At 42.5% G+C, this 26,048-nt stretch overlaps 1 protein-coding gene across 36 annotated transcripts in view; it reads left to right on the top strand.

The window, feature by feature from the left end:
• Positions 1-26,048, top strand: part of ZBTB20 (zinc finger and BTB domain containing 20) — a 646,879-nt gene that overhangs the window by 406,195 nt on the left and 214,636 nt on the right. For 34 of the 36 annotated variants that reach the window (XM_039497079.1, XM_039497067.1, XM_039497069.1 and 31 more), the window contains one exon: positions 14,958-15,050. The gene's annotated coding sequence lies outside the window, so the exon portion shown is untranslated. Of the gene's footprint in view, positions 1-6,182; positions 6,228-6,423; positions 6,496-14,957; positions 15,051-26,048 lie in introns of those variants that run through there. The other 2 variants (XM_039497072.1, XM_039497073.1) reach the window with 2 other exon arrangements.

Raw genomic sequence — 26,048 nt, 5'->3', positions numbered from 1 at the left:
CACTTTGGTTCCTCCAGCTCCACCAATGCACCTCAATCCTGACCAGCAGCAGCCTCTGCTATCCCTGTCCTAGGACCCTGACACACTTCTGCTGATGCAGCATTTTAGCAATAGAGATGGAGAAGAGAGGACTGCTTTTAGCACTGTTATTCAGAGAAAACAGCAACAACATTTAACGAGAACTGATCTAGGGGTTTGTAAGAAAAGACTGGGACCTGGCATGATGTTGGGATCAATATGAGGATATGCCACTGATTCTTTGCACGAGCTTGGATAAATCACAAGACTTATTCCAGCCCTAAATTGATCAAAATGCCAAAAGCTCATTGAAAAACCATACTCTTTCTGAAGTGAGTTAAAAAGTTGCACCAATCACCCTTTTCGGACATCCTCATCTCCAGTTCTTTTACTTTTTAAAATCCCTTTAACCCCACTTTATGATGTTCCCCTGACGATGCAGACAAACTTCCCATGGTTGTTTGTTACAAACAGCTCTATCTGAAACCCAAACCTGTACAACTCCATCACTGAGGAGACAGAGCTTGCATTGCCCAATGGTACATTCAGCGTTTGTGAGGACAGAGATCATCACAGACTGGGCTTTGTGATAGGCCTGTCATTTCGCAGCACAGGCTTGGGAATGAAGTGTGCTGTACTGTCTGTAACGCAGCCTCAGACTGATCAGAGTTCAGGGAAAATACATTTCAGTGCAACTGATTGAGAGTGAGTGAGCGAGCGAGCAAGAGTCAGAAAGGAATTAAACATCTCTTTGAATAACAAGAATACCTAGAGTTACAATAGTTAATGCTACCAAATTCTAGACGATATATTAAACTTCCTGCTTCAGAGCGGAAGCCAGTCTCTATTAGGGAGTAGGATGAAACCTTCATAGGGGCATATCTGCCTACTATGAGGTCTCTTGCACCTTCCTCTGAAGCATCTGTTGCTGGCCACTGCTGGAGACAGGATACTGGTCTGGTGGACCACTGGTCTGATCCAGTACAGCAGTTCCTGTGGGAGAGAGACACACACACACACAAACAGAGATAGTTCAACCAATCACTCAAAAGTCCTAATGAAAGAATATTGAAGTATATTCTATCAGGGCCCAATTTCCAACCATGTGTTAAATGGATCCCTTGTGAAAAATCTGTATTAAATTTGTCTTTAATGATTAATGAAGTATTTAAAGAGGAACACCTGGACACATTGCCTCTCCATGGTTGCCTGTTACTCATCCCAGCTCCTGGATTTAGTCTTTAGCTCAAGCAGCTGAGGTTTGTGAAGCACTGCAGAAGATCCTGGTTTAAACCCTGCTGACTGTCAGTGTTGGGGAGGAGGTCAGTACATTGGTACGTGGCTGCTGTGAGGTGCTGCAGCCTCCCCACTCCCCAATTTTGAAATCTCCATGTGCATCTTCACCAGTCCCTGTTTGAAACCTAACCAGCTTCAGTAGATGGCAGTAAGTGGTTTAAGTGCCTCCCTTTGGAATGGATGATGGGAATGGATGGATGGACTGTGGTAAAGAGTTGGATGCCATTCCAAGGAAATTTACTTGGATCAGTACAACAATAGTTGAGAGGTACTCAGGAGTGCAGGCTGCAGAACTGAGGTGTTAAGGCTGCAAACAAACTGTTCTTAAGTGAAGAAGGACTTCCAAGGGCCACCGTGCTACTTACAAGTGAGGCTGTGATGCCAGTAGTCAGAGTTCAACATGAGAGAGATCATAAACCAATTTCCATCTGACTTATCAAACGAAGAGCTTTGTGGTTTAAAAATAAAACACATCTCTACCTCAATATAACGCTGTCCTCGGGAGCCAAAAAAATCTTACCACGTTATAGTTGAACTTGCTTTGATCCACCGGAGTGCAAAGCCCCAACCCCCCTCGGAGCACTGCTTTACCACGTTATATCTGAATTCGTGTCATATTGGGTCGCGTTATATTGGGATAGAGGTGTATTTTGCTTTGGCAACAGAATGTGCCAGTCCTTTCATGTTAGTGCCCAGTATAGTGTGTGTGTGGGGGGGGGAAGTAAGTCACAAATAACCTGACTGACAAGATGTGACAACAAAATCTCATTTGCATATTTTCCTCTTCTTAAAATGAACTTGTAGGTGGCCAAGAGACAGAGGATGAATATTTCTGGGCAGAGAGTTAACTTTTTCCATAGTTGAAAATGGAACTGGGGAACTATCGGGTCTTGTGTTAATGAAGCTTATGTATTGCTACTTGCTAGCTTGCTTGCTCTCTCTCCTCACAGAAGGGACTACTCTCCAGTCTAGGATACTGTCCACTTGCTGGGCCTGGGTGTAAATCATACCCAGCTTGTAGCTAGCATGTGTGACTAAGCCTACCCCACCCCCACCCCCAGTGTGTATGATATAGTTACTTTTAGGGACACAGCACATCAGGGAGAGGGAAAACTGCCCTTCATAGATGGGTGGCTTTTAATACAGAGCTTCAGTTGCTTTGGAAATAAACTCTGAGCTTCTCAGGACCTCAGTTTAAATCCTGGTGATTCTGGCCTGGGCAGCACCTCATTTCTTGCACAAGTCTTATCAAGTGACCCTGCAAACGGGTTGAGGGAGGGAAGAAGCTAGCCCATAGCTGAACATCTCTTCCCACACCCCACTAGGTGTCACCACATTCAATAGAAATCTACAAGGAAAGTTTTGTAGGGGGGGACATGAGGACAATTCAGCCTGATAGGAATTAACATCTGTGCTTCTGTAAACAATGGAACAAGTAGCATCTGGATCCGTGACTCCAACGTGCTGTGCATAGAGGGGCTCAGTAAAGCAGTATTTTTAATGTAGTTTGCTTATAAATGGCCCATTTTTACCTTTGCGTGTATTATCCTCTCACTTTCCCCTTCTTTAAAATGACGTCTCGTGCATAGGGTTGTCATTTATGTGCTGACTGCATTTTGCATTATTACATTTTAATGGTGTTTGAAATTCTTTCATTCGTATTCAACTTCACTGGTATAAATGCAGAAAGAAAAATAATCAGCATATTTGTTATCACATGACATTTCATATTGTCAGATAACTTTATACAGCTTCTCCATTAAGATCTAGCATAGTACCTATAGTAAACAGGGGCTTCAACCAAAACTTTCTCTAACAATGCCCCGAATTTAGGGCTGTCTGAAATCCAGATGCAGATTTTGCAGTTTAAGCCCTTTTGCACCCAAAATGGGAACTGTTTAACTGAACCTACTCCTTAGTGGGTTTGGATAAAGGGAGATCCAGATCTGTATGATCCCTGGTTGTGGTTTTGCAAAACCATCATTATCTCAAAGCCTGCCTTTGCATTAAGGATGTATGGGATGATCTAATACAGTGCTTCTCAACGATTGGTCCGTGGACCAGTGCTGGACCCTGAGATCTTTCTCACATAGTTTAGGAAGGCAGTAAAGCTGGTCGCTGGTATCAAAAAGGTTAGAAACACCGATCTAATAGATCTTTGGGTTTTTCCTTCCTACACCCTCTCTAACTATAATGATCCTATACCATCTAATAGTGATTTCTACCCTTTGGAACAGAGTTTTGTGTTGGGATAAAAGTTGCTTTAATGTGGATGCTGTGGGATTTTTTTTTAATTCTTTTTCTCACTCTCCATTTCATGAAAATTCATTAATCTGTGACATTTAAAGACTCTGTCTGAGAGGTGTCTGGAGCAGCGGCCGGCTGCATACATCAATAGTTTCTTAGAATCTGGCACTCTGTCAATATTTGGGAGCCTCAGTAACAGCACTTAAATGCAGCGCCTGCCAGCCGTCACGCTCTTAGCATGTCTGTAAGATTCTGAATGAACGGATATTAGCACGTCAAGTCCTTTCATGACTGGCAACACTTTAGAGACAAACCGCTTGGTAGGTATCTTACCTCCCCACCCCCCTCCTTTCGGGCTTCTCCTCTTTCTTTGTCTGATGTAGCTCATATATTTACACACAAATATGTATCCCGCAAAGAAGCTATTGTAAAACCTGAGGTCAAAGGTGGTGTTATGGCACGCTGTATGTAACAGTGGAAATGGGTTGAGGCTAGGGCTGGCTCAAAAACAAGAATTCTGTTTTGAGAGAAATTTTGAGTTTTTGGAATTTGTTTTCATTCCATATTCAGTGAATCAGACAGAGCAGGGATTTAGACCCTAGTCTCCTGCATCCCAGGTGAGTGCCCTAACCACCGGATTATCGAGTCATCCTTTTGCTGTTTCCTCAGTGAATATTTAATGATAGGTGTAAAGAGGACCCACTCCCACATGAGAGAGATTGACTGTCTAGCCAAGTAATCAGGGCCCTCATCTGGAATGTGGGAAACTCACATCCTCAGTTGTCCTTGCTCCCAGTCAGGCAGAGCAGGGCCAGGGTCCTCTCCATCTCTCGTTCTCTGCTTTCAACCAGAAATTCAGTCCTGGACTTGAGCACCCTGTCTCAAAAAAAGTTTCCTCAAACCTGTATGTTTCCATGAAAAAGTTTCAGTTTCAACAAATGCATTTTCCAACAAAAAAAAAAAAAAAAGCTGCTCCAGAAAATTTACACCCAGCTCTGGTCAAAACTATTTGGATTCAGAACAAAATTAGGCTTACAGTGGAATCTGCGCTGGATGAATTGGAAACAGTTTGGATTTAGATTTCATGGTGCCAAAAATCTTGTGAGAGTTCAGCTCGAAATAGTGAAAATCTTGGACAAAAAAACTCATGAGAACTGCTGCTGTGGCAATATTTCAGCCAGCTCCAAACCGGAACTGGAAAATGGGCCATTTCTGAGTTTGAATCACCCTCAAAATCAAACCTGTAGGAGCAGGTTCAGAATCCACACCTTCCCCTCCTCTCTCCTTGCCTCCCCCACACTTCATAAAATGGATTTGAAGCTCAAGCTGTATGCTCCCAGTTACCTGTGTAACCCTATTGACATAGTGGAGAAGCACCAGGGGAGCAGAATATGGTCCATTATTTTTAAATGTATTTTTGGCATGGGTGAGAAATACAACAAACTCACTCTGATTCATAAACATCTATTCTATTGCATTTAGTCTCCATTCCCCGCCCTTTGCTTTGCTGGTGCACTATGAGCAGGCAAAGACCCTTCAGTGGTTGTTATTATTAATCATGTTTCTTACATGACCCTAAGAGTCAACCAAAAGTGAAACCCCATTTTGCTGAGTATTGTACAAAACCAATAGGAAATAATCCTTGCACCAAAGTTTACAATCTAAGTAGACCAGACAGATGCCGGGGTTGGAGTGGGGGGCAGTGAGGTATAACACACAAGCAGAGTTAACTATATGATGCTGCAAACTTCACTTTAGTGCCACAGTTGTTGTTTTGGGAGTGGGTACTTCAAAGGAGATCAGCTAAATGAGAAAAAAGGGAAGGTGGGTGGGTGAGGGGAATGGGGTAGGGGACAAGATACTAAGGGAGCAGGTGTGGAGTGAAGAGACTGTGGGGAAGGATTAGAGCAAACAACCAATCAGGACAATTCAGAGAAAGTCCAGTCAACACTCTACAAGTTCTCTACCTGACTATATGCCTCTGCTTTGCTGCATCAGCCCGTACCTGCTGGAGTGTCTTTGGCTTCTCGCTGCAGTTTTCCCTTCAAGGTCAGATGGTGGGTAGGAGGGGAATGAGTCATTCTACCTGGAACTCACCTCCTTTTCAATACCCCCAAATCACCTCTAATAACCCCTAGTTCATCCTCCAATAAGAGCGGCCAGCACCCCCTAACCTGAAATCACGTCACTCCTTCTTCCAGTGACGACTAGAACCCTTAACCTCTGCAACCCCTCAAGAAACATCCCAAAACACCCTTCATTGAACTTCCAATCCTCCTCCAGTCACACTATGAAAGACTCTATATGACAATCTGTTACTCTGCTGTGATGAGCTTGTGAGAGTGAGCCAGCACCAGGAGTAACTAACAACCCACTTCCAAATGTTACTCCCATCACCTCAGCATTGTTCCTAGACACCCACCCATGTACTATTTTCTTCCTCCAACCAGAATTTCGTGGAAGCTCAACTTTCTGTTTTATCCCCAGAACACCTGAACCTGTTTATTTTTTTTTCACTTGCCTAAAACAATCCTGATACACCCTAGAAGGCTTTTGAATAGGTCTGCAGAGGTAATTAGCCACCTGGTAACACTGCTTCAGGCAGGCAAGCAGCAGAGGGGAAATAAAGAGGCTCAGGAGCTCTGTAGACACTGGTGGTGCTACTGGTAAGGCAGCAGCAATGGCCAATAAGTATAGGCAGCTAGCAGAAAAAAGCTTTATTTTGAATTATAATAATTGCTCTTTTAGCTTAAGCATGGGAAGGTTGGATGGGTGGGGGAACTCTTGTCTTAAGGGATTTGTTCACTGCGAATGAAAACCCTGGATGTGATATGATCACAGTGCCAGTGATCAGCATGGTTTGTAAACTTGTAACAGTCCACTAGCAGGTGGTTGGGGTGAGACTCAGTCTATCGGGCATGAAGATTCAGAAGGGTGAGTTGTATCCCCCATTATTGAGCAGTGGTAATATGCATTTGCCAATTATGGAGTAGCAGCCAGAGGAAAATACAAGCAGGGTGGGTTTAAAACTTCAGTGAAAGTTTTAGGTGAGTGAAGTATGCAGGATCAGGCCTATGCCAGTAGAAGTGTCCAGCATATGGGTTGTTAGAGGAATTGTCTGTACTGATCTCTCTGTCTATGCTTTGTTCTGCCTTATTGTCTCTGAGAAATAACACAGGAGCCTAGAATAACCATCCTTTTGTACCCAGGGAGCTTCAGCTCAACATGTAATGGGGCACATTTTCAGCACTATTTTAAAAACATGACTAAACTTACTGCCAGTGAGAGGCATTTATGCTCTGAAAATTCCCTTGGCCCAGCCCTACGTGTTGCAGGTGAAGAGTTTGTGTTGTTGCTTCATTTTCTATTCTTGTATTGTTTATTTTCTTTCCAGTTCTAAGGCCTTTTTTTTTTCTTTCCATGAAACCAGTAGGGATTCTGAGATCCATGGGGACTGCAAAATAAGTACAAAGCGGCTTCTTTCCTTCAGTCACACAGACTTTCTGTAGTGCTTTAGAGACATGCCTTAGGCTCATATTGGTAACTGAATGGGCGCAATTTAGCCATGTGCTTCCCATTAACACTAATGAGGGTTTCCTGGCTAATGCCCTGTGCAGAGAATTGGGAATACACCTGTTAGCATTCTGTTAAGGAGTTCTTCCTCTTTTAATTCAGGTACTTCTCTCTTGCTGGGAGGGCAAATGGGGTTGGTCCTTGGAAGCAGGGGCCCAATAGGGCTGAGAGTATCTTGGGATCTGTCTTGCCACTGTATAAGACCATGCTGGCCACTTGTTTTCTACCTTTTAAAACTGGGCTTGAAGAGGTGGAAACAAGAAGTTTACATTTTAGTGTTATTGTAATAAATTAATAAGACCATTAGTTTTGTATCTTTGACAATCATGGGAAAACCAACCTATTGCCCCTACTTTAAGATTGGACAACCATTGATTATTATTTGTATTGCAGTAGACACTAGAGGCTTCGGCTGAGATCATGGTCCTGTTAGGGTAGGCACTGTACAGACACAGAGTAAGACCCTGTCCTGAAGAGCTTACAGTCTAAGAAGATAGGACTGTCACAGAATGGGAGGGCAGATAGAGGCACAGAGAGATGAAGTATGTTGCCCATGGGCACACAGCAGAGCCAGGAACAGAACTGAGGTCTCCTGACTTGTGCCCTAGCCACTAGGCTATACTGCTTTGATGGTTACACACTCTTGTATGTGATTGAATGCTGTTGCATGCCTATATTAATTATACAGCCAAACTCTGACTGTGTGGGGTGAAGGCGTGTGGAAAAGAGTACAGGAAACCTTTCCGTCTGAAGCACTACCAGAATTTTAGTACTTGAAATGCCTGAGCACAAAGTGATAAAGAGAGATTATGCTTGGGTGCATTAAGGGCTCAGCTATGACATCATCCTTCTTCAACACCTCTGTGGACTTCCCTAGTGTTCCAGGAGCCATTCTGCTGTCCTGAGCTTCACAGACAAATTGCTTCCAGCAACTATTGCTGGTGCGATACCCTTTGCTCTGTCCCACCTCGTATGGTAGTTCCTTGGGGCACAGGCTGTATATCCCTGTACAGTAGATGTGTACAGTGCCAAGAACTCGACATGCTATTCAACAATAATAATAGCATGCAATACTGTACACTGGAGGGTTGAGTAGAGTGGGGAAGATCTTATGCCTCAGGCTCTTATATTTTCATTTTCAAATGTAGTAGTATTTTGAAAAGTATTGCTTACAAGTTAAAATTTGCATTTATCAGAGCTACTCACAAATGGGATTTACAGCAAAGCTATCATTAAAGGGAAACAAAGCAGGAGAAGGAACAAAAGATACATTCTTAGCAAAGTTTGAAATGCAGACACTTTCAGTGTTCCTTGCTGCTGCAGGAAAGATGTCTTCCTCCTCTCCTACTGCTCTGTCCCCCTCCCAAAAAAATAGGCAGGCAAGTGAGCAAATACAGGTTTCTCCCAGGAGACTAAACTGCTGATGCTCAAATTCCTCTTTATCTCTGGTGGTAGCATTTCCCAGTGCTCCACATCAAAAATGACGATTTAGTGTTTCCTGCATGATCATTCCCACCCTGACTGAGATTTCCCCTAATTCCAGTTCAAAATCACAGTGACTAGTTAGCTGTGTATTGCTGACATTATCAAGGGGATGTTGAACCATCTCTCTATCTTAGATATTTCTAATGCACCCATCACCATAGTATCTTTCTCTAGCTTATCCATGTGCAGTATGTTTGATACTATCAGCATCACCATGGTATGTACAAAATTAAGTGTCATCTTAAATGTATCTGTAAATTATTCTATACTCCTTGCTTCAGTCACTGTTACTTAATTTTTTCCCATCGACATTTGTCCATGAGAAATTAAACCAGGACATTCTTAAGCCTTCATTGTTGGGGAAGACTTGTGCAAAAAGATGGGGTTTGCATCATGCGCTGAATGTGCTCCATCTAGTACACATTCTGATGCTTTCTGCAAAGGAGAAGAGACCATTACCCGAATTGCATTGACGCTCACTACCAAGAGCTTCATCCAGGGATTCGTCAGCCACAGTGCTCCTTTTGGGTGAAATTCGCTCCAGTGTTCAGTGCCTGCACAATTCTTTGGCTCTACTCAAGCCCAACATGAAGGGCTCAGGTGGATTGGGCCTTGTGTGGTTTTTCAGTAATGAGATTAATTTCTCCCTTTGAGCTTAGCTGTCTTGGTGAATTGCAGATGGAGAGGGCAGCCTCTAGGATAATCAGTCTGTATAACCGATTAAGGACTTTGAAGATTAGAAACAGACTCTCTGGCATATGCAGAATTCTTCAGTATTCATTTCCCTCAGTTCAGTTTTTAAAATCATAGTTTTAAAAAGCACTAATGCCAAACCTGGACCCAGTAGACCAGAGGCAGATGGACTGTCAAGCAGGGAGCAATGAATAAAATGAAGGAGACGAGGCTCATCCCCATTCTCGCCAACCCCCTCGTTTCCTCTCTGATGTAGTAAGACTAGCTTTCTGCACAGTGGACTGTTACAAGTTTACAAATCATTTCCTCTTCTATGAAAGTTTCTCTCTGTCCTGTCATTACCTCTGGAGTACTCTGACATCTCTGACCAAAGCAGTAGTCTGCTCTGAACCATCGGCTTCCTCCCTCCTTTCCTTCTATCTTATTCACCCCAACTCCCTTGTGATAAATCTATGGATGGGGGCGTTCACCTTATCTTGTTACTCACTGTTTCTTCTGTCCTGCCTGTGCAGCACTATTTGCTAGGTCCCAAATAATGGTAGAATTAGAGTCCTGAAGCAAAACCCAGATCCAAACACTTGAATTGACACAGTAGTGTGCAGGGAGGAAGTTAGTTGATATTCATTCACATCTGAAAAGGAATGTTGATATGACTTTGTTCGCTTTCCATGAAGATCTGCGTGCTCAAGCTTTTGTAGTTAAAACCTTTTTCATTCAAATGCCCAGCTATTCACCAAAAATGAATTTTGAATTATACGTTCGCAGTTCATTCTCTGTCAGTTAGCGTGTGCTGCTAATTTTAACAATACATTATGCAATTCTCAATTAGCTTTTCTGAGAGGTTGGTTCGTTTTGTAAATCACCCAATCAGAGACTCAAACCAATACCACGTGACTCGCCAATGCAGCACAAGTTACAATTCACAATTTGAACAATCCGCAGACTTCCTTCACTGAAGAAAATCCCAAATAATTTAGTATAACAGAGAGACAATTTCACCATCTTTTTTGCTGACCATTCTGTGAAGTAAAAACAAAATGTAAAATTTCTCAAATATTTAATTTATTGCAGATTATGCACTCAGCTGTACTAAGCACCCTGAATACTGAGGAGATTCAGATCTCGTACTGAATTTCTCTGTTGTCCTGTATCTCTGTGCCAGGTCAGTTCAAAACTATGGATCGGAACAATCCCAAGCCCTAGGGAAATTCACATATGGTTCTGGATTCAAACTTAGCAGCTCATGCCCATCTCTTTGTAGAACAGGGTCCTATGCACTCGGCACTCGCTATTCTTTAAAGTAAACAAATGACTGGAAGGAATGTCTAAAGGCCTTTCAGGCATGTGGTTGAAAATAGGCCTATTAAACCATAACACTATGTGATTTCCCATAAAACCCCTTGACATCTCTGAGGCAAGAAGTGCCACTGCAGTGGTAGAGGATCAGTAAAGCAGGGTCTTGTGCTCTCACAGCCAATGACATACTTAAGAAAATGCTGTCATTATACTCGCTGTGCTGGAGAACTGCATGGAACTGCTGTTTATTGGTGGTGGTTGTCCCCATTCCTAGGGCACCTGAATGTGTGTTTGCACTCCCTGCAGCTGGCCCCAACAAAAGGTTGGCCTAAATTGGAACCTGAATCGTGTAGTTCTGGGATTAATCCATTTCCTTCTGCTGGCCTTGGGTATAGTGCTCATCTTTCTCTTATGCCAACAGCAATGATCTATGTGGATTAGTCAGCGGGGAGCTCTCATACCCCCTGGGTACATCTATGCTGCAGTTAAAAACCCATGAGTGGCCCATGCCAGCTGACTTGGGTTTGCAGGTCTTGGGGCAAGGGGCTGTTAATTGTGGTGTAAACATTTGGGCTCGGTGTGAAGCCCGGGCTCTAGGACCCTGTGAGGTGTAAGGGTCCCAGAGCTTGGGCTGCAGCCCAGGCCCGAACATCTACATCACTAAAATAGCCCCTTAGCTCGAGCCCCATGACTCCAAGTCAGTCTAATTGCAGTGTAGGCATACCCTGTACAGCCATCATTCCTGTTCCTTTGATCTCCATCTACCCCATAACCATTATCTTGAGATACAAGTTGGTGTGGTTTTGCTCCAAGAACAAGACAACCCCAGTCTCCTCTGAGTGCTTCTCTCAAGCAAACAGTAAGACTGAAAATTGGGAGTTTGCCAGAAAACATTCGAAGGAGTAGCAGTGGCAGGATAATGTTGGTATGAGTGGGAAGAGAACTCTGCCTTCCTTTTACTGCTCTTAAAGATGTTCCAAACATCTAATGTCCATGTGCCATAGATAGATAGATTAGTATGTCATAGAAGATTAGGGTTGGAAGAGACCTCAGGAGGTCATCTAGTCCAATCCTCTTCTCAAAGCAGGACTAACCCCAACTAAATCATCCCAGCCAGGGCTTTGTCAAGCTGGGCCTTAAAAACTTCTAAAGATGGAGATTCTACCACCTCCCTGGGTAACCCATTCCAGTGCTTCACCACCCTCCTAGTCAAATAGTTTTTCCTAATATCCAACCTAGACCTCCCTCACTACAACTTGAGACTATTGCATCTTGTTCTGTCATCTGCTACCACTGAGAACAGCTTAGTTCCATCCTCTTTGAAACCCCCCTTCAGGTAGTTGAAGGCTGCTATTAAATCCCTCCTCACTCTTCTCTTCTGCAGACTAAACAAGCTCAGTTCCCTCAGCCTCTCCTCGTAAGTCATGTGCCCCAGCCCCCTGATGATTTTTGTTGCCCTCTGCAGGACTCTTTCTAATTTGTCCACATCCCTTCTGTGTGTGTGGGGGAGGGGGAAACTGGATGCAGTACTCCAGGTGTGGCCTCACCAGTGCCAATTACAGGGGAATAATCACTTCTTTTGATCTGCTGGCAATGCTCCTACTAATGCAGCCCAATATGCTGTTAGCCTTCTTGCCAACAAGGGCACACTGTTGACTCATATCCAGCTTCTCGTCCACTGTAATCCCCAGTTCGTTTTCTGCAGAACTGCCGCGTAGCCAGTTGGTCTCCAGTCTGTAGCAGTGCATGGGATTCTTCCGTCCTAAGTGCAGGACTCTGCACTTGTTCTTGTTGAACCTCATCAGATTTCTTTTGGCTAGGTCACTCTGGACCCTTTCCCTACCCTCCAGCATATCTACCTCTCCACCAAACTTAATGTCATCCATGAACTTGCTGAGGGTGCAATCCATCCCATCATCCAGATCATTAATGAAGATGTTGAACAAAACCGGTACCAGGACCAACCCCTGTGGCACTCCGCTAGATACGGAGCTATGTACAAAAGTACTCCTTGATATCCTCCATACATGCTGTGTTTGTGTGCCTCAGATATGTGGGCACGTGGATATGGATATCAGCTCTTGATGCAATCCATGTACAAGGCATTCAGTACACTGTAGAATCTCCAGTTACTCTTCAATATATACACAGAGCGAAGTACTAAGAAGGAGTCACAATATTAAATTAATAGCATGAATTATTTAAAAACAGTTAAAGGAACTATATTTTCAACAACACTGGCTTTAAGCATAAGTAAGTCAAAGACCTGCTTTTACTTTGCAACCTCAGCAACTCATGGGCCGGCCACTTCTGATCTCTAACTTCTAGTGGGTTGGAACACAAATCATGAGGCCACCCTTATTGACCACTCAGCATGTAGTGGATTTTGCTTATGCAGGAGCTGTTGGTATCAAATACTGTGGCTGGATTTTTAAAAGGGCTGGTTAATTTTATGGCAGGAAGGTATTTTTAACCTGTAGATAATACTGTTCAACTGACAATATATTGTCACAATTGGGTTGTATTTTCCCTTCCTCTCACCATCAGGTATTGGCTGCTGTCTGAGAAAAGATACTGGTATTGTTATTATTTGTATTATTGTAATGCCTAAAGGCCCCAACCAAGATCAGGGCCACTGTGTGTTGGGCAATGTACAAACACATAGTGAGAGACAGTCCCCGCCCTGGAGAACTTACAGTCTAAATAAACAAGAGGGCAGGCTGGGAAATAGAGGCACAGAGGGGGTGAAATGACTTTGCCCCAGGGCAAGCTGCAGGTCAGTGTCAGAGCCAGGAATAGAACCTGCCAGCCAGTCCATTCTACCTTCCCTGACTTGGCTCCTCAATCACTATTAGTGCAGATGCTTTGTATGACCTAATCATGCAGGGCTATGTTCTGTAGGTACACTAGTGTGTGGAGCTTCCTAAAGGATCATATTTTCCATAATTGCCAGTCAAGGAAAGTTTCTCACTGCTCTTTATGATCCCAATTTGTGGACTAAAGAATAAGGGCCCATTATGTTGGCTGGTGGCCATATTGATTTTGTACACGTTACTACTACGTTTTGTCACCACAGAGGAGAGACATGCTTCGTTTTCAAAGCCTTGATCTGAAAGGCATGGTTTAGCTGACTTTTCTTTCCTAATCATTGCTCAAAAGGGTCCAACTACAGAATTCTGTGATATAAATGGACATTCAAATCTACCAGAGGAAACATTTTAGATTAGTCTTTTTCTAGTCCTGATTTCTTTTTTGGAGTACGCTGCACTCTGGCGATCATCTCTTCCAAAATATCTCTGAAATAAAATATTTTCCCTTGGTTCCAAAAAGCTCATTTTGCAACTTAGCTTTGCATTACATGTATCACTCTGTAACAGACACCAGTTCCTGGGAGATTGTTGTAATCAAATAGAAGTATGGGGTGAGATTTTCAAAAGTACTCAGCATTAGCCAAATTCTGTTCCCATTAAAGTCAATGGGAGTTTTACCACAGACTTCAATTGGAGCAGAGTAATGCTGAGAACTTTTAAAAAGTCTCATCCATGTCATAGAAGAGGTAGATAGATGTCACTAGTGTTTGGCTTATGAAAACAAGACATGCACAAAGAGAGGTGGCAGAGACAGAGAGCAAGCTATAAAGTTCAGATCCAGACTTCTCCAAAACACAAAGGGGGGTTGGAGCTGGAATTCTATATAGTTCAGTCTGTTAAAGTTTGGATCTGAATCCAAATTCTTCCCAAATTTCAAGAGGCTTCAGATTGAAGGGTTTAATTCATGGCCTTCAGAACAGGTTAACTTCTTGTACCAGCCTGTTTTCAACTACTGTGACTCTTTTTTTCTGAGAAAACACACACATACATGCGCGCGCGTGCACACACACACATTCTTGCGGGGGTGGAGGTATAATGTTTCTGTGTATACTTTGGTTTGGTGACTGCAAAATCTATTCTTGTAATAGGTGTGTTCTTTTAACAGGTGTCCCTTTAAGTTTACTGTATACTTCTCAAGATACTGTGTTTTTAAAAAAGTATCCTATCCTATTAAATAAAGTCTGGGTTCTTTTTTTTTGTTGTTGTTGTTTTTGTTGTTCGTGCATAAATTGTTTTGAAATTATCCCTCTAATTGTCAGTTTCAGGAAAACCTTTGATTGTCAGACTAGCAACTTTTTTATTTTTGTTTTCTTTCTGGTGCTTTTACCTTTTTATGCTATTTTCTGTAGAAGTGGTAATTATATGTTCTGATTGTAATGTATGCAAAACTCAATTTGTGTATTTTATTGTTTCTTCTTTTTCCCCCACTTTTCTTTGCATTTTCCCAACACCTGCATTGTGGATTGATGGCAAGAGCAGCAGTGGCTGGCACTTTTCCTCTACGTTGCGAGAGAGAGAGAATTGGCTGGAATTGCTTTCCATATAGCCGGCTTGAAATTCAGCATTGAAAAGGTATCATCTCATTTTCTGTCCTGAAACCAGAGGTGAAAACCACAAGGAAATAGTCATCTTGGTGCCAAGCCACCTGTTGATTCACACCAGAAAAGCCGTTGGCAATACATTCCTAACCGTATCCAGTTGGAACGGTTGAATGCCTGACATCTGTGTACCTACAGAATCTGTCTGTACCTATGCATCAGGTACACAGGCTAATTCAGTAGCCTTTTGCCTGAAAAAACCTGGGTTCATATTTAGGTTAAGGCAGAAGGGAATAGAGTTTTCTGGTCTGAGTCTAGTCCTTTGACTAGTCTATTGTATATCTGCTTCACATCTCCAATGCACGCAATTTGGCATGATTGTCAGTCATGTCTCAGTGAAAGCCCATTTGTGAAATAGCATGGGGAGTTGTAGAACAAACTGAGTTTTGTTGGCAGACCTGTGTGGCAAGTACAGGACTGAAATAGCAAAGGGTGCTGCAGAACAGGATTGATTAGATGCATTAACTCAGTGGTTTGAGCATTGGCCTGCAAAACCCAGGGTTGCGAGTTCCCTCCTTGAGGGGGCCATTTAGGGATCTGGAGCAAAAATCTGTCTGGGGATTGGTCCTGCTTTGAGCAGGGGGTTGGACTAGATGACCTCCTGAGGTCCCTTCCAATCCTGATAATCTATGGTTCTATGAACTGCGTGAATAGCCCGGGACTGAATAGCAGAGGAGGCTGCAGGTCAGGACTGAGGTGCATTGGCAGAGCTGAGTGATGGAATCTTGCATAGTGTCAGCCTGCACAATGCCCAGTTCCAACTAGTGCTATCGGTGCTTCAGTTTCTGGTGCACTAGAATTCACCATATCAATTCAAAGTTAAATTAAAACAATATCCTGTTCTCAGACCATCATGCACACACCCAGTTACCCAGTGTGGTATGTATGTAATGCAGACAGCTACAGTGCATTTAAATTACATTAAAGCTCTGAGCTAAAACTACAAAGCTAATCAAATTTGAGTTAAGAGATTGCTAACTCGGCCTTTTTTGCGCTTACACCTTTTACTATATATGTTCCTATATGTGGGTCCCCCAAAGAGCAATAGTGCTAGAAATTATGGGTAACTTGATATATAGAACCAAATTGTGTCCATGCTTACATGCTGTACAGCTCTGCTGAGGTTTATAGGAGGACGTGAGAAAGGGCATAATTTGGCCCATGGTATTTATATTTATCCATATTGCTTTGTGCTTGAGAGATGAATATTTCCTGTGAGTCTGAAACATTGTCCAGTGTTGTGCAGCCATCCCATATGTATCTTTGGTGGGATATCTAATCTATTGGGAAACAATGTGGCAATGAGAGTGAAGCTGCACAGTGATTGGGCTATCCTGAGCTTTTCAGACCGAAAAATCAAGTTAATATGGTTATTGTCCTCCAAAGCCTCCCTAAGATTGAGGCAAGACACTCAAATGCATTGAAAAGTGCACTATTTATTTATGAAGTTTGCCATCACAAATATTTTATGACAGAAGGACTTCATAGCCTGCACTCTAACATGGGCTATCCCACATACTTCAGATCCAGATTTCACAGATGTTCACAGATGGGTGGGTAGGATTAGATCTGGTAGGAGTGATAAGGCCCACTGAAGTTCGGGGATGTCCAGAACTAGAGTTTTTGATGGTCACATTTCTAAAAACTAACCTCTCGATTTTCTTAAGTGCCGAGTCAAGTTTTAACTGCACAACTCTTATTAATGTCAGGGAGTCTCTGAGCAAATCAATTCCCAAACAATTCTTTCACCATTTTTCTCCTAAGCACTTTCCTTTCAAAAACCTGTGCCCTGCTGTTCAGACTAACATTTGGCCTATCGGTTAACTTCTGTGGGTGTGTCACGTGGCAGCTGCTGACTATGCTTGCTGTGTTGACAGGAGTAAAAAATAGTAAGAACATGTTTTGTCACTAAAATAAGCCAGTGTGGTATGGGATACATACATGGGGCAAACTCAGTCATGTTTTAACTCCATTAAAGTCTGTGGATAGGCAAAGTTCAGTGGTTTTGACTTCAGTGGAATTACACCATTGATTAATTTTTAAAATTGTTGGGTTTTAGGGGTTTTTTTGTTCCATGTTGTGTGATGAATACAACATGTGCTTTATTTTGCTGCTGTCTCTTTGCTCATACCAACCACTTCCACAAAATTAACACCTAGTGTATTCATGAATTGCATTTCTGAAATTCTTCCATTCAGTTTATAATGTAATCCACTTGAAAGACTGTGCTGCTTGCAAAATTTGAAATTTCAAAATTGCTGTGTACCTTCCTGACAACCAATATAATTTATGTCATGTTGATGAGCCTGAGATATTTCTCAATGTTAGCCTCACGGGAACAAGACAAGGAGGAGGAACTTTTGACTGATCTTGTGGACGCTGCTGGTTCTAAAACCTCTTATTTGCTGGAGTTCTTAGAAGTTTTTGATTTGTTTTTTCTCTGTCTCTGCCCTAATTAATTTTATGGGACGTCCCCATAGACATAATTTATATGACAAATGAATTATATTAGCAATTGCTGTCGTAGTCTGAAGCCCCTCGTTTATGGTAAATTTAATGTGCTCCTCTGTTCTTTTCCTTTATAAACTGTGATCTATCAGCGGTCATCTGTTTTCTTTATTTTTCAGATAATTTTGATTGCATAATGTCTTTATTGCCAATATAAAATATGTAAATTTATAAATACAAAGAGCGAAATATTACTGTAATTCAGAATTGGCTGGCACAAAAAGCCTCTGAAATTGCACTAGCTCTACATTTTTGGTTGGTTTCTTATGGCTGATCCAGTGGAAATATATTTTTGTAGAAAAATAATCAAATCGTATCTCCATTCTCAGCCTACTTGCCAGTTTTCAGCTTGGTGCAACATGAAAGGATGATTATTAACCCCCCAGAAGAGAGTTTATTAAGGGAAATGCTGACATAACCTTAACTAAGCCAATGCCAACACGAGCTGCAATCATTTCATTTGCCCCATTCAAAACTGTCCCACTTACAGGGCTCCTATTAGTGGTATTGTTTAACTCTTTCAAGCCAGTGAATCTTCACAGCCTTTTTCCAGCAGCAGTTGTGTGGTAATGTGTTTTGAGCCAAATTCTCCCCTCTTATACCTGTGCAATTTCACTGACTTTAATGAGGTTACATGGATGAAACTGAGAGTCACATTTTAACATTTCTCCCTAAGCCCCACTCCAACTTCTGAAGGATTAAAGGGACACCGGATCTGCTTCTGTTCCTACTGAAGTCAATTGAAGTTTTGCCTTTGATATGAATGGGGTCAGAATTGGAGCAAATGTCGTGCAGTTTAGGGCCAAAATACATGTTTTGTGTGGGAGGTTTTTTAAGGGCAAAGGGATTTACAAAACACACATAAATATAAATGCCATATGGTGCTTGTGTGTGAGGCCTGGAAGGAGAAACTGGCTAATCTAGTTCCTCTTTCCAAGGTGAATGAAGGGCAGAAAATAAACAGCTTAAATGGGGAAAAAGTAAATTAGGTCTGTAGCACTCCTTCACTTTGAAATATCTACAGTAGTATATGTAACACAAGTAAGGAAATTTAATTCCTAAATGAAAGGAAGGCTAATGGTAAAAGTGTTGAACAAAACTTAAAATGCAAAGATACGTTGGAAGATAACAGTAAAGCCAATCCTGGTTCTGATTCAGGAAATCACCTGAGCACATGCTTAAAGTTAAACACATGCGTAAGTGATGTGCCATATTGGGGCCTCTGTGATGTTCCAAATCATGGAGCTGGGCAGAGCTCAGCAAGCAGGCCTGATTTAGTTACCACGGACTGTAATATACATCCTCAGAAGGAATCCTGGAAAATGCCTGGGCAGTCATATACTAGTTAGATGGTTTTCAAAACATGCTCTGGAGGATGATAGCCATTGGGACCTTGTGCATGGAACATACCTGAAAGGACAGGATGATGTCTAGTAGTTTTCAGTTCTATGTGCGGTTAATTTTTTTTATTGATTTTCATAAAGAAATGGGCAATGAAAAGTACCGACATTTTTGTTTCTTTTTTTCTCATTCTCTGTTGTTTATAGAGACCCCTAAGAAAGCTCAAAATGAAATGACTTTCACTAGCAAGTTTGTGGCCTGTAATAGGGTGCTCAAAAGGCTGGGCGGCCTAGTGATTGGCACACCTGACATCTGGCAGCTTGTTTCCCTGGCAGAAGTGCCTCACTCCTTAAAAAGGAATAGTAAGGGAATCCAGGCCCCCCTCCTCCTCCTCCAGGTCCGATCCCAGGGCCCTGTGTGAAGCAACAACTGCAGAGAATCTAAGTTCGCTGCCCTGGGCTACTTCCTACCTCTGTTTCTTCAGTTTGGGGCATGGCCTCTGTAGTCCAAACAGTTTGTAGTGGCTCGACTCGAGTGACACCCCCAGTGGACTTTTTGTGGCATCCAGCCCCAGCCCTCCCTCTTGGTGGGAGCAGATGTAATATTGCAGGGTCTTAACTCCATAATGTCTCTGTGGTTCAGTCACACAGTTCACTCACCGCTGGGTGTTCCTTGGTCTCCTCTGCAGTCTCTCTCATTCAGGGACTCGGTGCTTCTCCCTGGTGGCTGGCCTGGCTGGCAGCCTCCTAGTGATGCTCCTAGAGCTCCCGTCAGCCTCCTAGAGCTGTCTCCTGCCTCGTCACCAGTCAGCCCTGAAGTGAGCCAGGTTCTCTGGTTTTCTTCCCCCTTCAGGCCCGACATTGGCTGCAGGTATAGCGGGGCAGGGCTAGCTGAGCCCATGGATGCTCTTTAACCCTTTTTGTGCTGGTGTGAAGTTACTCAGCCTCATCACATCACCTTTTTAAATGCGGTAAAGACTGGTTGCTCCCTGGTCTCACTTTTTCTAATGGTGCTTAGCAGTTGCATGATGATTAGATGACCTCCTGAGGTCTCTTCCAACCCTAATCTTCTATGATTCTATGACATTTTTTTAAAAAAGCTTCCTTATTAAGACTCTTTCTTTCTTTTTTCTTTTTCTACTGTTGATTCAGAAGACAAGATAGCCATATTTTTTTTTAGGCCCTATGCAAATATTTGTTTCTATTTTGAGCTGGTGGGTTATTTTATTTTTTCAAGATTGAATTTCAGAATCTTTTACTCTCCACTTGCCCCTGCCCCCCCCCTCCACCATTCTAAGTTAAATTTTAAAATTTGTGAACGTTTCTGATGTTCTTGGCAGAACTTTAAAGCAGTTTCTGAGTTACCACAATTTCTCTTTCCCTTCTTTGGTAGAGTCCATAGTTCAAGATATTCTGTGGACTTCAGCTACTGCCTGCTAGCATTTGAAGGCCTGTGGAAAGGCAGAGGACATGCCAGCAGCTGTCAAGCTTGACCTAACATCTATATTGTTTCTCAGTTCACTAAGGGGAATGAATGGAGCAGATTGTTGAACTCTGCACTATAAGAATGTGGTCATGATTTCGAGGAACAACTGCCCATCTGTCTCTGGAGTCATTTCTGAGTGCAGTTTGTACTTCCTTTGGGATGGTGGGAAAGAGGAGCTTTAGAGATTTTAAATGAAAAAAAAAATGTCAATGGGACAAAATCATCTATTGAGTAAAATCCTTTGATTGCAATGAAGTTACACCAGGGATGATTGTGGCCCAGTAATTCCATGGTGTAGAATTGTACATCGGACAGGTTCTGACTGTGATGGCCTTATGCAGAAAGTGCTGTTGTTTCTTGAAATCTCTTGATTGTGTGTGGTCCCAGAATTGCAGCATTAATTGTACTTGCAGCATGATAGCATTTCCTCCTGAGTAGGATTGATACTGAACACCTATCCTGAGATTGCCAACATAGTCCCAGTTTGTCAGGGTGACCGCAGAGCCCATAAGCACAGTTAGAGATTACTTTAGGGAGTCCTGAAACATTATTAGTGTGTTGATGTGTGTGACACCTTGGAGTGATGTTTGAAGCATAGCTTTTTCTGTCTGCCAGGCCAGTAAATAATATCCAGTGTTTCCATTCATATAAAACATAACAGGTAAGCAAAATACACAGAGAAATGTTTTTACTTCAACTACATGGTTCAAAAATCTTTGGGCTAAATTTTAAATATGACATGGTGGTGTCTATGCACCGAGAACTGTCAAATTGCATGTCAAATTGGGCAGGTAATTTTACTAGTACACTTATTATCACTTCAGTAGGCAGGACTTGAGAGCATAAACTTTATTGCAGGCTAAATGAGAGAGCAAAGATAACTTGGCAATCTTGGATCACGGTCATCTAGTGAAGCAGGTAAGTATGTATTAAAGATAGTTATGGAGGGGAGTGTCAGCTAGTGGGTAGCAAAGAGTCAAGAAGCCAAGACTTTGGGGTTCAACTCTTGGCTCTGGAAGTGGGGGAATATAGCTTAGCAGTCAGAGCAGAGGACAGGAAGTCAGCACTGGAGCTGTGTAAATCTCAGCATTTTCACACTAGAGGGAATTGTGCACAACCTCCTTGGTTTTTATTCACACCTCCTTGGGTTTGCTGTGAGTTTCAGGTTCAGACAAACCTAAAAGCCCAAACTAAAACTCAGTTGAAACCACCAAAGTTTTCTTTTCTTTTTTTTTCAAGTTGAAGCCACTGAATTTCACTAGTTTTGATGCAAATCTATAACTTTTTGCCATATTCATTTGACACTGGAACCAGATTTGCTTGTAAGGTTTGTGATCCTCTATAAACCTGATCTAAGAAATATTCCCATTGATAATGAAATCCCGGACCAGGCATGTTTCACCAGCCTTTGAGTTTTGAAGCAAAAAATTTGTCCAGTTCTACTTAGGACTAGCCATGGTTCTGAATTAAGTCCCATCTCAACCCCCAAACTTTGGGAAAGCACAGATCAAAACTGCTCAGCTTGGCCTATCACTGCAGTGACCCCAAATGCTGGGAAGGTCAGATTCAGCTCCAGCTTTCTGCAGCTCTGGCACATTTGGACTTGGAATTCCCCCAGCCCCCTGACTTCCGTTCCCTGTTCTGACACACTAACTCTTAGTATGTCCCTGACCTTTGGCGTGGTGCACCTCAGTTTCTCCATCTGGCAAAGGAGGATAATGCTTACAAGTAGCTCATCATGTAATGGTGAGGCTTAATTAATGAATGTTTGCATAGAGCCATGAGATCCTTGGATGAAATGGTATAAGGGCATAGAATTATTATTGCTATTGTTATTAACTATGTGCTTAAACCTAGACAATGTATTTGCACATGTAAGTAATTATGATGCACTTCAAGGCATTCTGTTTGTAATGCTTTGCTTTCCATTTCCTACAAATCAAATTACTGAGGGATAGATTTGATTTCCACATCATTTTGAAAATATTTTCTTTTTCTTTTTTTAATTTCCTTTGTATTAATTTTTGTCAAAGTTCAAAACACAAACCACTATGACTAAATGCATAAAACCAAACAACCCCCCCAAAGTATAATAAAATTAAAGACAGCATAAGATCATATGCATTCAAACAATATAAATCATACCTAACAAACATGATTGTAATAATATACCTTATCCATGTCTGATCCACTAATAACAAATACTTATTCAGAGTACAAATAACTTATTCTTTTTCCTAGAGAGGGAGGGAGAAACAGACCACACATTCAAATTATATCTTGCAGTCTAAATAAATATGAAAAAGTTGCCAAATCTTATAATGAAAATATGAGATTGTTGGGATTTTTATATCTTTTAGCAATAATAGGACTGAAGAAAGAAGGGCAGCTTTTACTGCTAATACGGGGCCTGATCCCATAGCCTTTCCATGAGTAGGCCTGCTGCCTTCAATCAGACTGCTCATGTGTTAGACCCGAAGGCACAGGCTGAGGTTATTTTTAATGCTTTTTTCATAATACTGTACAAAGTATTTCAGAAGTGTAGGTTTGACAAGCAAATTATAATTAATATCTGTGGCCAGTTTAAAAAGATTGCTACGAAAGGAAAAATTGTTACTAGAAGGTAATTAATATTTTCATCACAGCATCAAGTAAAAATAGGTTTTTGTCTTCTTCTCATTTCCTTTCTGATTACAGAGGCAATTATTGTTTGTGTAAAGGAATAAGATCATCTTCCCTGTCCCTCACTCTGGCTACATCACCTTTTTTTTATTTTTTTAATTCCCCCTCTGCCTCCCTCCGTTTCAGTTCAATTCATTTCCATTCCGAGAGGATTTATTGGCATGACAAGCTATACAGGTGCTGCCAAAGTAAAAGAAAGTCAGTCAGCCACCCCACCCACCCTCCATATTTCTGTGGAGGATAGTATGATCCAGGGTAGTAACACACTGTGCTTGGGGTTTGATTCCTTGTGTCCCTTTATCATTAGTGCTCATTCCTGATCTGGGAGCATAATGCCACCTTTGCCATCTCTCTCCTGTCTCCCAGGCTTGGGCACTGTTTTGCCTCGTTGCTTTCTGATGAGAACTTCTTTTATGGTTCCTGATAATTGGAAGAAATATCTTTCTCACACTTCCTCCCATTAGGGACTTTGGAGTAGAAAGTCTCCTTTTGTGTCCATCTCTCCTTTGTCTCAGTAGCTGAACAGTCTCTCATCTCTGATTTCAGACTGTGGTTTGTACCTGTAAGTTTTCACCTCTAGATTGTGGTCGCTGATTTGGTAAGTGTCTGCTCTAGTTTTGCATATTTCATTATGGTGAAGAATCTGCTATTGTGATAGCCTGTGAGGTAAGCTAAGAGCAGCCTAACTAGGCTCTAGTCTGCTATCATTTGATCCCTAATCCTTTTAGGATTCCTTGACAAGGGGGTGGGGTTAACTCAGGGAGAGCAGGGTTTAAAAAGACAGCTCCTAAGTGACCAGATATATTAACGAACAGGAGCAGCAAATGGGAGTTTCGTGAGGGAGTGTGAGAGCCAGATATGCCTAGCAAGCATGTGCTAAACTTATGCCAATAAACACCCCATCTCCCTCCAAAAACAAAACAAACAAAAAAACCCTCAATAGTAAAAAGAATACAGGCAGAAGTCCAGCAGCAGAGTGGGGTCTATACAGTTTATTGCACTCAATGCAGCATGTACGATTACTTGCTTTGTGGGCAGATGGCATATGTGTGCTTTTCAGTGCAAGCAACTCATGGCCCTCAGAGACCGAGTACAGGCTCTTGAGACCAGAATGGCTGAACCGAAGGAACTAGGGAAGACAAGGAGTTACATAGAGGAGACTTTCAGGGACATAATAAAGGGGACCCACCCTCAGTCTGACAGCCTCTGTGCTGTTCAGGAGGAAGAAAGTCTTGAGGATGGAGACCATCAAGCTGGAATGAAGTGTAACAATCGCATAGTTGGGATCTTCCTTCTAGATGACGTCATGGTATCCTCTTGCACTGAGGATACCCCTCATGGGTAGGGGACCCAAGTTATTTGGAAGAGAAAAGTAATAGTAATGGGGGATTCGATTATTAGAAACATAGATAGTTGGGTTTGTGATGACTGGGAGAACGCATGGTAAATTGCCTGCTGGGTGCAAAGGTTGTGTACCTCTCAACCCATGTAGGTAGACTTATGTGGTGGTGGCGGCCCACAGTGTTTTGATCTGAACTGCACTGACACTTTCAGTTACTCTTCCCAGATCAAGATAATGATTTACTTGTCTCTGTTGGGTACCTAGTGTCTTGTCTTGATTTCCGATGCCACCCAGCTTGGCCATATTTTAGTTGTCTAAATAGTCTTGGGCTTTAACTTTGTTGGATCTTCCTTATATAAGTTCCATTCATTTAATCAGGATGGATAGAGGCTCTGATGGGGCCCTGTGTGGTATGCATTGAGCATCTGCCTTTAGGATTCTTGCCAGGTAGCAATTGTGCTTTTGGGAGTTGTTTAAAGATTGAGTGTTCGTATTCAATCAACATAACTAATATTGCAGTATGATAGCATGGACCAATCACAGTTCTGTTTACTTTGTGAGAGAGCAGTCCTGCAAATCTTACTTTCACTAGCAGTCCCATTGAAGACAGTGGTTCAGCTCATGTAAGTAGGGGCAGATTTCTCATGTTTTGCAGGATGGAGACCTTAAACAAAAGTATAGCTGAAATCCTGTGCAACATATCCCAAATAATGTATCCCCTTCAGAGACTGACAGGAGCAGGTGTTTAGGAATAACAGCACCTAGTCTGTGGTGTGATCAAAAGGCATTCTCAGTGGAAATTTCACCTAATTCTGTCCATGGCACATAAAGCACCATTTCTGTATATGACCAAAAAGTTTTATTCCAGTGCACTTTATTTAAAAGTAGTACACTATAGTGAAATGTCTTTCACTGGCAGCACAACCAGTGTAACCATCACACATACACAATGTCTCAAGCAGCCTCCCCACTGGAGAAAGTACACTCACAGAGTACTTGATGCAGTCCCTGTACACTATGGAACATATGCCGCCTGTCACAGAGTTTGTGGGAGACAAGGCCCTGCACCCCCGGCTTCCTGCAATTCACCATGACTCTCAGCCAGCCAGTAAAATGGAAGGTTTATTTAGATGACAGGAACACAGTCCAAGACAGGTCTTGCAGGTACAGATAACAGGACCCCCTGAGTCAGGTCCATCTTGGGGCCAGGGGGGCCTATCTGGCCCCCCTCCATTTCCCCAGCCAGCTCCAAATTGCAACCTCCTCAGTCCCTCCTCTGCCTTTGTCTCTTTCCTGAGCCAGGAGGTCACCTGATCTCTTTGTTCTCCAACGTCTTCAGTTGGCACCTTTGCAGGGGAGGGGCCCAGGCCATCAATTGCCAGGAGACAGGGTGTCAGCCATTCTCTGTGCAGACAGCATCACACTCGCCCCATAGGGCTCTGCAACAATCACACACCCCTAGACACTCGAGAAATGCATTGAGGAAACTGAGGCATCCACACAGCACTCAGAGAAAACATTAAGAACATTCCCACTTCATCACCCCCCACACACACATTATAGCCCAGCTGTGCAAGTGTAACCCACGTACTTTCTGGGTGTGGTGCTCTGTCC

Source organism: Mauremys reevesii, linkage group 1 (genome assembly GCF_016161935.1).
Source record: "Mauremys reevesii isolate NIE-2019 linkage group 1, ASM1616193v1, whole genome shotgun sequence".
Taxonomy (NCBI): domain Eukaryota; kingdom Metazoa; phylum Chordata; order Testudines; family Geoemydidae; genus Mauremys; species Mauremys reevesii.
Note: the sequence above shows the minus strand (reverse complement) of the source record. Positions and strands in the feature narration are given on the sequence as shown.